Source organism: Sturnira hondurensis, unplaced genomic scaffold, assembly GCF_014824575.4.
Source record: "Sturnira hondurensis isolate 20B ecotype Veracruz unplaced genomic scaffold, ASM1482457v3 Scaffold0009223, whole genome shotgun sequence".
Taxonomy (NCBI): Eukaryota; Metazoa; Chordata; class Mammalia; order Chiroptera; family Phyllostomidae; genus Sturnira; species Sturnira hondurensis.
This window is the reverse complement of record NW_028081854.1, coordinates 1,851,307-1,865,454: the sequence shown is the minus strand read 5'-3', so window position 1 is coordinate 1,865,454 and position 14,148 is coordinate 1,851,307. Positions and strand designations below refer to the sequence as shown.

At 38.3% G+C, this 14,148-nt stretch overlaps 1 protein-coding gene and 1 pseudogene across 1 annotated transcript in view; both read right to left on the bottom strand.

Annotated features, from left to right (window-relative positions):
• Positions 1–14,148, bottom strand: part of LOC118994276 (tRNA-uridine aminocarboxypropyltransferase 2) — a 118,244-nt gene that overhangs the window by 80,664 nt on the left and 23,432 nt on the right. The gene's annotated exons all lie outside the window — the stretch shown is intronic.
• On the bottom strand, positions 4,887–6,421 carry LOC118994275 (BAG family molecular chaperone regulator 4-like; annotated as a pseudogene).

Sequence of the window (14,148 nt, the reverse complement as noted above, 5' to 3'; positions counted from 1 at the left end):
CAAACTCTCCTGTAAATCTGGGAATTTCTCCCACTGCCACAACCCCAACATGTTTTTACAGCCAGAGGTTTGTAGGCTTTAGTTTCCCATGCTGGAACCCTGGATTGCGCAGTTTGTCTTGCTCCCCAGTTGTGCCTCCTGGCTTATCTGTACACAAATGTGGGATATCCCGGACACCAGCCACTGACTTGCCCTCTCCACCACAGCTGCCTGTCTCTGCCTCTCTTACCAGTTTGGGTGGATGTTTCATTCTTAACTATTTGGTTGTCGGACTTTCATACAGTTCAATTTTCTGGCAGCTCTGACTGTTTTTTGTTTTTTAATTTGTTATTATTCTTTTGGTTGTGCAAGGGAGCAAAATGTATCTACCTATGCCTCCACCTTGGCCCGGAAGTCTATTTCTCTCATAATACTAATTTTAATCAAGAGAATCTCACACCCTTGCTGACGTGGCTTGAAGTGATACTCCAAGTGATATTGGAGTATCACTTCATACTTCAAAAGGTTTGTGGTTCAATTCCCAGTCAGTTCACATATGGGAGGCAACCAATAGATGTTTCTCTCTCACTTGTCTGTCTGTCTCTCCTTCCCTCTTCCTTTTCTTTCTCTCTCTAAAATAAGTAAACATATTTTAAATCTTCTTTTAACAAAGAACTACAATTTGCCTCCCATAGGCAAATTGTAAAGATTAGTGGATATATTTGTAAGAAATACTATTTTAAAAGGGTTTCTTTTACCCACTAAAAAAATAAAATAAAAGCAAATGTAGAACACAGAAAAACAGCACACCCCATTTCCAAATACTCAACAAATTTTTTATAGTCTCAACAGAGTGAAAAACCAAAGAACAAAGAGTTTCACAACTTCAATAAGTTGAATAAAAACATTCCATTATACATAAAAATGCCAACAACTTGGTAATTTCAAAACAAGCTTTAAAAAACTACAGTGCCCTCTATTGTCATTTTTAAGTAACTTAATCTCTATAATAAAATTTAGTTTTTACATCTCTGAAACTATATTCAATATAACCAATTAAAAAAGAAACAGGTCTTCTCAATTAATATATTATAGCAAACTTTTACCTCATAAAGAGAAAAAATAGGTAACTCCTATGACTGATTGCTTCAAATATACATAAAAATAATATCCTCATCACGGTTCGATTTCCAGTCAGGATACATGCCTGGGTTGCAGGCCAGTTCCTGGCAGGGGACACACCAGAGGCAACCATACATTGATATTTCTCTCCCTCTCTCCTTCCCTTCCCCTCTAAAGAAAAATAAATAAAATCTTAAATAATAATAATAATAATAATAATAATAATAATAATATCCTTATACCCCCAAAATGTTCTTCTCAGTATATTATTGTTTTTTAATATTTTATTTATTTATTTTTAGAGAGAAGGGAAGGGAAGGAGAAAGAGTGGAAGAGAAACATCAGTGTGTGGTTGCCTCTCATGTGTCCCCTACTGGGGACCTGGCCTGCAACCCAGGCATGTGCCCTGACTGGGAATCAAACCATGACCCTTTGCTTCACAGGCCCATGCTCAATCCACTGAGCTACACCAGCCTGGGCTAGTATATTATTGTTTTATGACTGCCTTCAGGAATATAAGGGTAAGCTTAGAACATAAAATCATGTTATAGGAAAGGAAGCAACTCTATAAAGGGAATAAATATGTTCAGTGAGACCTTCAGAGACCAGTGCCCCAGAAGGCATGCCTAAAGCAGTGCTCTCCAACGTGGGTTAAGTAAAATGACACAATGGGGTGCAAAAGAAAATATTAACACTACCTCCTTGGGTTGATATATTAGACAATAATGAATAAGGATGTGTGGTATCCTGATAGGAAAGAAAAAGTTCCCTAACATGGAGTGTTAACAGTGGCACTTGCAAAGAAACTATATATACCCACAAAGAATCTATACTGAGGAAAGTTGAATTACACAATCACGATGAACAAGTACATGACAGAACTGTTTCTTTCTTAATTCTAGTTCAAACTCTTCATTAGAATTAAAAATCTAACCAGACATGACAGTAACTTTAAAAAGTAGAAATTATAAAGATTAATTGTACTGTAGAATCACATTTCACTATCGTTAACTATGAACCTTGCCATAAAGATATATAAATGCCTCAAAATAATAGATAATAACAGCATAACTCCATCACAATTAGCAAGACTTTTTTTCATCCTCATGTGAGGACATTTTTTTCATTGCTTTTAAAGAGAGAGTAAGGAAGAGAAAGAAACATTGATTGGTTGCCTCTCATACATACCCAGACTGGAAACCAAACCCACAACTGAAGTGTGTACCCTGACTAGGAATTGAACCTCCAACCTTTTGTTTATGGGACAACACTCCCACCAACTGAGCCACCCTGGCCAGCACAAGACTATTTTAAATAGTTTATTTATCTCTTCCTTTTTTATATCTATCTTTGGGTATGTTTCATGAGGCACATCATACATTAATATATAAGAATGGTGTAGAATCACAGATAAATATGCAGTACACCTATTAGAATTACATCCTTGTTCTAAAAATCAACTATGATATGTAATCAAAATAATCTAGAGTTCACTGACCTAGAGATATGCTTGTCCCTTCTACGGGCTCTATAATTAAGAAAAAATTTAGTAAGTATTATTACAATTAAAGAAGCCTTCAGAGGACCCAGATGCTTGAAAAAAGCCTGTGTACTGAGAGATGATCATACACAGCAGCTAAAGAAAGCCCCTACTGTCAATGTAAAAATGACAGATTAATAGCTGAGGAGTTTATCATAAAGTAATCACCTATATTGTTAGGCTATTATTTATTTTCTCCTCTTCTGCATAAATATAATATAAAAATAGTGAACATCTTTCTCTTTTTTCCAAATAGCCATATTTATTACTTTTAAGTTAATTATTTCTATCCACTGTGACATTTAATTTTTCATCTGTTACCTATGTTCCATAAACTCCATATGAAAGCAGCACCAGCGAAAAGATAATTAAGGTGGGAATATTTTTTTAATTTAATTCTTGTTCAAGTACAGTTTTCTGTCTTATATTCCCAGCCCTGCCCCCCCAGTGCTCCCCACCTTCCTCCCATCTCCACCCCCCACCTTAGTTATTGTCCACGTGTCCTTTATACTTTGTTCATGTGAGTCCTTCCCCTTTTCCCCTGTGATTCTCTCTCCTCTCCCATCTGGTCCCTGTCAGCCTGTTCCTGTTTCAGTGTCTTTGGTCATATTTTGCTTGCTTGTTTGTTTTGTTGTTTAGATTCCTGTTAAAGGTGATATCATATGCTATTTGTCTTTCATCACCTGGCTTATTTCACTCAGCATAATGCTTTCCAGTTCCATCCATGATGTCGCAAAGGGTAGGAGCTCCTTCTTTCTTTCTGCTGCATAGAATTCCATTGTGTAAATGCACCATAGCTTTTTCATCCAGTCATTTACCGATGGGCATCTAGGTTGCTTCCAACTCTTGGCTATTGTAAATTGTGCTGCTATGAACATCGGGGTGCATAGGTTCTTTTGGATTGGTGCTACAGGGTTCTTAGGATATACTCCTAACAGTAGAATTGCTGGGTCAAAAGACATGTTCATTTTAATTTTTCTGAGAAAATTTCATACTGTTTTCCATAGTGGTTGTACCAGTCTGCAATCTAAGGTGGGAATAATTAAGGAAAGAAAATTTTAAAGTAAATGTTTATCCAAATACAACAAAAGAGCAAAAATGGCCACAAATATTTGCATTCCTACACCCATGGTATTTTCAAATCGCCTTCTGCTACTAACGTGAAAAGTAAAGTGGTAAAACACTAACCTAGTGATCTAAACAACAAAGGAGATAATTTACCTCAGGAACTCACTATATACTGCAATATATTCAAGTGATGAAAAGATATAAATTCATTCAGAAATGCCATACTATCTGGGTGTCACTATAGTCTCCTGAATAATTACATTAAACATATTACTATAAAATGTACCAAGAAGTAGAGAATACTACTTCCATTACTGTATTTGTAAACTGCAAATAACAAGAAAACAGAGGTCCAACAAAGCTAAAGTCCAAGCTGTAATTACATGTCTAGATTGAAAGAAGTCAAAATGTATAGAAATATGACAAGTAATCCAGATGTGTTAAAAAAAACACACACACACAGCCTGCAGGGGGGAGGGGAATAAAGGAGATAAAATGGGACAACTATAATAGCATAATCAATAAAATACATTTAAAAATATGAACAGTAAAATGACAACAAACACAACCTCAAAAAACCAAACCTGAAAAAACAAAAATGAACTGAGCAAACAATAGAACAGAAACAGAATCACAGAAATGGAAAACACATGGAGGGTTATCACTGGGGAGAGGGAGGGGGGAAGATGAGGGAAAGATACAGGGAATAATTGGTAGGTACAAAATAGACAGGGAGAAGTTAAGAATAGTGTAGGGAAGCCCTGGCTGGTGTAGCTCAGTGGATTGAGCTCGGGCTGCGAACCACACGATCGCGGTTCGAGTCCCAGTCAGGGCACATGCCTGGGTTGCAGGCCAGTTCCCGGCAGGGGACTCACGAGAGGCAACCATACATTGATATTTCTCTCCTTCTCTCCTTCTCTTCCTCTCTCAAAATAAATAAATAAAATATTTTTTAAAAAAAGAATAGTGTAGGGAAAAAAAGAATAGTGTAGGAAATGTAGAAGCCAAAGAACTTATATGTATGACCTATGGACATGAACTAAGGTGGGGGAATGATGGTGGGAGGGTACAAGATGGAGAGGAATAAAGAGGAGAAAAAAATGGGACAACTGTAATAACATAATCAATAAAATATATTAAAAAATAAAATGACAGACCATTAAAAAACATAGCCTGTTTTTCTCAGATTATATCCAGTCTCATCTGGTAAATTTCTCATAAGCCTGCTACATAAAGTGTATTTCCTTACTGCTGATAAGAAGCAGCTTGTAGACATCCATAAATTTGTTAAGGAGTGAGTCTAATTGGCAATACTGATAACTCCATAGTTTCCTATTACATTCACTGGTCTGAAAACTGAAAACAACTCATAACAAAAATGTGTTTCCAAATCCTGTACCAGTTTTTCAAGTTTTAAACCAACGGAAAGTTGGAATGCATTGCTTCTTGTCATCAACAGGTATTTCAAAAAGAGGTAATTAACCAAAATCAAGAGTTTTGGTTGAGTTAGTAAAAGGCTTCCTCTTTATTTCAAATCCTTTCATAATCCTTTTTAAAAAAAATTTCCAGTATGGACTGGACTTTACAAACAGCCTCTTTCCTGAACTGTCAGACAGTCCTGGCCCCCAGTTTCAAGTGAATCCAGTTCCAAAAGTTCCTTGATTAGCATCTCTTCTAAAGGCCAGTATACTTTGTCTTTTTTCCTACAAACTCTTCTACTTGTTGCTCAAGGTACTGGACCTTCTCCAGCATGTGTATTTTTTAACACTTAGGGGAGTACCTTCACCTGAAGATAAACTTCAGGTGAAGATTAGTAACTTTGCTCTTGATTGCTGGGATGTTTGCTGGTGGTATTACCATACAGCTGAGGCTCAGCACTATATTGGACTTGGGAATCCAAAAGATCTGAATTATCACTGTTCATTATGCCCGAGGACTTGTACTAATGGACATTGCAGGGAACGTTGTCCTGGTTTATGCCTTGATCTGATTGGATATAGGGGTATGAGGAATCCTTGGGCTACTGGGATGGTGGTGACAGAGGTGGCTGAGGACCAACTGCTAGGCCATGATGAAGTACTTTCAATCATGTAGAGATTCCCAGGTGGTGCTGAAGGCACAGAGGAAGGCCAGGTTCCCATTCCATAAGTACCAGGAGAAGCCCATGAGTTCTCTTGTGGTCATATACATGATCCTGTGAAGCAGGATATCCTGTAACCTGCCCCATAAGAGAAGGTGCTTCAGCCTGGCAATCCTGCTGGGGATACATCCAAGGAGAGACTGGGGTTGGGATGTTGTCAGGTGAACAGTCGGTGCTTGGAACCTCTGTGAAGTAACTGGTCTGTGAATATCCAAGTGTGTAAGACGTGCCAGAGTATGAGGCAGTATTTTCCCTGGGGCCAGATGGGTATGGTGGACCATATGCCCCATTTGTGTAAGAATTCAAACTCTGGCCTTGCATTTCAGTCTTATGGGATATGTACTTGGGTAAGGAGTCCTAGGTCGAGCAGGAGAATACCAGTAGATAGAACTGTAGCTAGGACATGATGGCTGCTCCTGGTGGCTTCCTCCAGCTCAACCCGGCCCTGTTCATGTGCCTCCAGAAGGACAGTAGCCATCACTTCCTCCACCTTCTTCCAGCCAGGTGGTCTCATCTGGGCTGCACCAGGAAATGGGAAGCTGGGGAGACTCAGGGAGAGAAGGTTATATGAGTGGAGGTGGGTGCATGGGCACATCTCCACCCCCATGCCCATAGCAGCAGCCATAAGGACTGTCACTGGGGCCATAGCCCAAGTGCCTTAAGGCCAAATATGCAGTAAACATCTTAATAGCAAATTAAGTTTCTCTCTCTTTCCTCTGAAAACTCCTGTTTTATATTTTCATAATTTATCTTAAATCTAGTTATTTAAGTAAGTTTTCTCTCATACTCAATTCACTATAAATTCTAGAGAAAAATTTCTTGCTTATTTTTCTATAACCCAAATTGTGTACTTATTGGATATTGGCTATTAAATAAATAATGACTGAATTAATAAAGATTTTCCATATGATTTATCAAAGTGAGCTTCCAGGCCCATGTGTAACAGAATTCTATGCTCCTTACCCACTGGCCAACTAAAGGGAAGAGCATAAATGTCCATCCTGACAATCATGAAGCCAAAGGTTAAAAGTGGTCCCAAAGACCAGCTATCCCCTCAGTAGAAATATTTTATAAACAATAGCATACAATGAAGGGACCATGTTACTAGGATTTTTTCTTCTTTTTTAATCTTACCCAAGGATATTTTTTCATTGCTTTTTTAGAGCAAGAAGGGAGAGAAACATCAATATGAGAGAGAAGCATCATTTGGTTGCCTCCCATACACATCCAGTCTGGGGATGATATGCACCTGGACCAGAGATTGAACCCACAACCTTCCTGTTACAAGACAATACTCAAACCCACTGAGCCACAGCAGCCAGAGCATAGACAATATTTTCATTTGTCTATTCTTTCCTCTCCTTTCTCTTATTTAAAAATTGTATTTTAAAATACAGATTCTGTATAGTTGATTTATTAAGGAAGTGTTCCTCTTGATTTTATATAAATGTCCATTTCTTCAAAACAACAAAAGGAGATTGAGAATTTTCTTTGATAAGAAGAAAATATAAGACTTAAATTAGCATGACTTGATAACATAAGAATTCCATTGTTCTATTTATTCTATAGTAAATAATTTTGCATGTGTTAATGCTGTAGGTCACCATAAATAAATTGCCTCATTCTGGGGCTTTTGAAAGCTACAAATGTTATGTTGTTGAAAATCGCTTCTTTTAAGACTATCAAAATCAGTGGCTTATTCATTGCATTATTGCATTCTCTTATGTTATCAAGTAATGCTAATTTAAGTCTTATATTTTCTTCTTATCAAAGAAAATTCTCAATCTCCTTTTGTTGTTTTTAAGAAATGGACATTTATATAAAATCAGGAGGAACGCTTCCTTAATAAATCAACTATACAGAATCTGTATTTTAAAATACAATTTTTAAATAAGAGAAAGGAGAGGAAAGAATAGACAAATGAAAATATTGTCTATGCCCTGGCTGCTGTGGCTCACAACGGAATTCTATGCTGCAGAAAGGAAGAAGGAGCTCCTACCTTTTGCAACATCATGGATGGAACTGGAAAGCATTATGCTGCGCGAAATAAGCCAGGCGATGAAAGACAAATACCATATGATATCACCTTTAACAGGAATCTAAACAACAAAGCAAACAAGCAAGCAAAATGTAACCAAAGACACTGAAATACAGAAGGTGCTGACAGCGTCCAGAGGGGAGAGGGGAAAGAATCACAGGGGAAAAGGGGAAGAACTCACATGAACAAGTATAAAGGACACATGGACAATAACTAAGGTGGGGGGCAAAGATGGGAGGAAGGTGGGGAGCACTGGGGGGGGGTCAGGGCTGGGAATACAAGAAAGAAAACTGTACTTGAACAAGAGTTAAATTTAAAAAAAAAAAGAAATCTAGTAAGAAAAAAAAAGAATAAATAGAGCTATAACATGCCCTGATCTGAAAATCTAGAAAAAACTACTACCTTAGCATGAAAAATAGACCAATTTCATAAATAACAATAATAATATTTCATAGAAGGCAAATAAAAATAGGAAAATAAAGAAACAAGAGGAAAAGAGGGGAAGGAGAAGAAAGAGGAAGAAAAGGAAAAAAGAGAAAAAGATAAAGAGGAAAAATTAACATTAATTGAATACTTTTTATGTTACATGCATTCTGCTAAATACTTTACCTTCACTTAATTCCCATAAAACCTGTCCAAGAAAGTAGTATTATTGTCGTAATTTATACATGGAGAAACCAAGGCTTAAACAGGTTAAGTAACTTTCTCAAGAGAAAATAAAGCTAGGGCTAGAACCCAGTTCTGTCTATTCAAAAATACCTGACCTTAATCAATACATTTTGTTGATTCCAAATAAACATGTAATGTTCAAAGAAAAGTTTTAACACATAATTCTATGTAGCTACCAGCTACCCTAGGCTGCAAAAGGCCCTCCACTGGAATTAAAACATTTGGTGATAAACAAATAAACCTAATCATCAGGCAGAAGATGGTAGTGAGGTAGGTGGGAGCAGAGTCCACTTCTTGTGCACAGGTGGAACACCTAGCTGATCTTCTGAGGAACAAAATGAATAGCCAACAGTATCCAAGCATATGTGAAGGTTGTAGGTCAAAATTCTAGAGGACATTGAAAAACATGACAGGGAGATTGCTTTGGGATGGTAAGGTACCTGGGAATAGCACAGGGACCAGGGCTTCTACAGCTCTAGGCCTGGTGCCTTCCAGGCCGGCTGCAGGATTCCTGGAAGAGAGTCAGGTCAATGGCTCCCTGCCCTGCCAAACAGGGAGGATAGAGCAGCACCAGGATGGACCTGGATGCTTGAACTTGCTGTCGGGAATAGAGACAAAGTGGAAGACACACAGGGGCAGTATTCACCCTCTGAGACTGTGGATGCCAGCTGAGTCATTATCAGAGAAATTGGGGAGCTGGGTGATGCCTGGAGAAGGGAGAAGAGTCGGGCCACAATGGATTGTGACTTGTATAGTCTCTGGTCTGGCTGGAAAGTTGGGCTGTGTGGGAGGCTGGATGCTTGTTAGGAGGAGCAGGCTTGAACAGGAGGATTTTGTTTAAAAAAAAAGGCTCTTGGTGGTTGCTTACGGGACTCTCCCACAGTAGCCACCCTTGCAGCCACTAACAGTAGCAAGCTCAGCCACATACTACCCTCCATCAGAAGCAAGGCTGTGCCCCTGCTGCCATCATAGCCTCAGCTGCACACCTGCCCCCCTCATGTCCAGTCAGACTGGCTCGTTGAGGGGACAGAGGAGGCGCCCCCTCCCCCCAGCAAAGGGGAGCAGCAGGGCTCCAAGTAAGCAGTCCCCAGAAAGACAACTCAATGTTGGAGCTTTGCATACCCTGAGGAAACTTTGAGAGTGCCTAGCATATAGGACAGCAAAGAGCAAAAAGTTGGTATATGAGTTGCCCCTAATTAGTGCACCTCAAGGACAGCACACCTGGTGGATTGTAGGCACCAGCCAAGTGCAGAAAGGCACTGGGCTACTGGCAGTGAACTGAGGAACTGGGCTGGAGGCTGGGCAACTGTGAAGAGTGCAGCCCAGAACTGGCCCCTGTCCTCCCAAAACCACAGGAAGGGAGAAAAGTGAAACCCAAACCCCTCAGCCTGCTGCAGCCTGGAAGACCAGCAGAACAAGCATGGCCAGTCAAAATGAGCAGAACACTTTCCTTTCTTTCTTTTTTTCTTTTTTTTTTCTTCACCTACTGAGATAATAAGACCTGGAGCTCTGAAAGCACCAGAGATGGACCAAAGAGGGATCACAAGGCTAGTATCAACTAGGAAACTGAGACAAATTTCACTTTGCTGTTCCAGAGAACTTGTATGTTATTGTTTATTTGTATCATTATTTTTACTTCTTTTATTTTATTAGTGTTTTTTTTATTTCTCTTCTTTCTGTTTAGTCCTCTTTGTTTTTTTGTTTATTTAATTGAATTATTTGACTAGTTTTCCTTTTCTCTTTCATAGTGTATTTTTAATTTTCCTTCTTATACTTCACTTGTGTTCCAATAGCACACTACTCTAGGTCATGTACTTTCTATTCTTGATATTCAGATCATACAGATTCTGTCATATGATTGTTGTTCCATGACTATTGTAAATAATTGTTGTCCCATACAATTGTAAATACTACACAGCACACCTCTCGGATCTTAGCCCATTTTACTGTCTTCTGCAACTTTATTATTGTTGTGGTTAACTCTATTCTCTTTTACACTACACCTATTTTCTACCCTTTACACTCACTGTATCTCATAATCTGCTTCCCACAAGCTCTCTGTTTTCTGGAATCAACACACAATCCTTCCCCTCTCTAACAATAGTCTTACCTTTTTTTATACCCTTTCTAAAAAGTGGCTATTTGGGTGAAATAAAATGGTTAACACTATGGTTGTAGGGGACTAGTCTGTTTTGGTCTGGCAAATGTGACTCAGCTCTATATGGAAAACCTATAGAAGTGAGGTGGTGGGCAGAAGCCAGACCTTCAAACCGAGTTTTTCTGTAGGAACCAAGCCTAGAAAATGCATACAGACTGTTATGGCTTGCTCTTGCTAAACTCCATTACCCTGGTCTAAAACAACAAATGTGAATTGTCTCTCTTCAAGGTAATTTCCAAAGACTGTGTGAATCTCCCCAAGGACAGAGCTAATCAGCTTGTCACCTCTCCCCTCTGCATGTTATTTTCATTTCTTTGACTGTACCTAAAATGTAGACAATAATACTCTATGTAGCAGATAATAAATCCTTCTTTGATGTAAGACCCAAGAAAAACAATAAAAGCCTGTCTAGGCAAGGGTTGGGGAGCTCTCTTCTTGAAAGACTGGCTGTGCCACCCTTTTTTCTCCACAGGACTGCTGTAGCCTGTGCATTTATTCTCATCTTCAGTCACAACAGGTGAACTCTACTGGCCAGAATTCGCCACATATGGTTACCCAAAAGATCTCCTATCTCTTTTCTATGGGTTGATACTTGAAATACTAGAGAATACACTACCATTGTCATAACCCATTTTATGTTCCACTGCCAAATGATCACATAAAAAAGTATGTGGGAGCAGTGAACAACAGTATACATGCTGGAAGAGAGAAATCAACAATGGAACCACCAACACATAGTAAAAGAAGATGGTGACAGAGTGACTGAAAACCACACTAACTTCCACCCAGGACCAATCAGGAATTTCAACTAAACAGATAAGAAATTACCCAGAACAAACAACTGAACAATAGTGAAAGAGAAGACTCAAAACCTTGGACAAATAGAAGAACCACTTTCAACACAACCTGTCCACACCTGCACAACAGCATACAGGATGTGGTGGGCAGAGTGACCCTCAATTAACCAGCTAGAGGAAAGCACCCAACAAACACCCAACAACAATAAAAACTCAAATATATAAAGAGAGCCAACATAAAAGACAGCCAAAGAGAGCAAGTTCGGGGGATCAATGAGACTACACCACTGAATCTCATAGGTCTCCTACCATAGAGGTTCACAGCAAAAACACAGGGGGTCAGAATGGATCAATTTAAGAAGCAGCAGCACACAAGAAGAATCTCACAAATAATGGGAAGACAAAGAAACAAATCCCACATGAAAAGAAAGGAGGAAGCCTCAGAAAAAATGCTAAATGAAATAGAGGCAAGTCAACTATCAGATATTGAGTTCAAAGAAATGGTTATCAGGAAATTCAATGAGCTCACAGAGAACTATCAAAAACCACACAGAAACTATGATGAACTGAATGCAAACTATATCAATGTGAAAAAGAAAATAAAAACTATCAACAAGGGCCAAGAGGAAATGGACAACAAAATTTGTGAATTGGAGAACATAGTACAAGGAATTGAAAGCAGGATAGAAAAAGTAAAGATCAAATTAGTGACCTGGACAACAAAATAGAAAAAGAAACCCAGAAAGAGTGAGAAAAGAAAAAAACTCAGAAAGAATCAAGAGGTATTGAAGAAACAGCAGGACAACATGAAACATAGTAATATCCATATAATAGGGACACCAGAAGGAGAAGAAGAACAAAGGAATAGAAAACCTGTCTGAAAAAGTAATAATGGAAAACTTCCCTAATTTGATGCTAGAAAAAGTGACAAAATTCTGGGAAGCACACAGGGTTCCAATCAAGAGGAACCCAACTAGACTCATTTTGAGACACGCCATAATTAAAATTCCAAAATTCCAAGACAAAGAGAAAATCTTAAAGGCGGCAGAGAGAAACAGAAGTAACATAAAAGAGATCCCCAGTAGCAGATGACTGCTCAATGGAAACACTCCAGCCAGAAGAGAATGGCAAGAAATATCAAAATAATCAAAAACAAAGGCCTGCAGCCAAGACTATACTATACAATCCATTAAGGCTCTCAATTAAATGAAAGGCAAAATAAGGAGTTCCCCAGACAAAAGAAGTCTATAACAATACGCCTCCTCCAAACCAGCCCTTCAAGAGATGTTAAAGGGTCTGCTTTAAGAAAAGAAAGAGAGAGAGAGAGAGAGGCACACAGGTACAAAGAAAGTAACATGGCAATGAACAAGTACCTATGAATAATAGCCTTAAATGTAAATGGCTGAAATGGTCCAATCAAAAGATATAAAATAGCTGAATGGATAAGAAATCGTTAACTACACATATGTTACCTACAAGAGACCCACTTCAGAACAAAAGACCTACACAGACTGAAAGTGAAGGGCTGGTAACAAATATTCCAAGCAAATGGACAGGAAATAAAAAATGGAGTAGAAATAATCTATCAGACAAATAGACTACAAAAAAGGGCCATAAAAGGAGACACAGAAGGTAACTTCATAATACTCAAGGGACGAATCCATCAATAAGACATAAACATTGTAAATATATATGCACCCAACATAAGAGCACCCAAATAAATAAAGAGAATCTAGAAGACTTCGGGATATTGACAGAAACACAATTACATTAGGGGATTGTAAGACCCCACTATCAAAAATGGATAGATCTTCCAAACAAAATATCAACAAAGATATTGTAGCACTGAACAATGTCCTAGATCAACTGAACTTAACTAATATATAGAGCCTTTCATACCAAAGAAACAAAATACACATTCTTTTCAAATGCACATGGAACATTTTCAAAGACACACCACATGATAGGTCACAAAACAAGCCTCAACAAATTCAAGAAATTTGAAATTGTATCAAGCATTTTCTCTGACCGCAAAGGACTGAAACTACAAACCAACTTCAATAAAAAAAACTCAAAAACACTCCAACTCAGGGAGATTGAATAGCATGCTATTAAACAATGAATGAGTCAAGGATGAGATCAAGGAAGAAATCAAAATGTTTGTGGAAACTTTCAGGGAAAAAAGGTGAAGGGTTTGCAGGAACAATTATAAAGGACACATGGACAATAACAGGGAGGTGGAAACAGGAGGGAGGTGGGGAAGGCTGGGGTGGGGCAAAAGGCAGAAAACTGTACTTGAACAACAATATAAAAAGTTTCTAGAAACAAATGAAAATGAACTCACAACAGTCCGAAATTTATGGGACACAGCAAAAGCTGTCCTGAGAGGCAAGTGCATAGAAATACCAGCTTATCTGAAAAAGAGAAACATTTCAAATAAACAACCTAACCCTACATCTACAAGAATTAGAAGAACAACAATAAAGATAGTCCAGAAAAAGTAGAAGGAAGGAAATAACCAAGATCAGAGCAAAATTAAATGACATAGAGACTAAAAGTACAATTCCAAGGATCAATGAATCCAGGAGCTGATTCTTTGAAAAGATAAACAAAATCAACAAGCCTTTAAGCAGACTC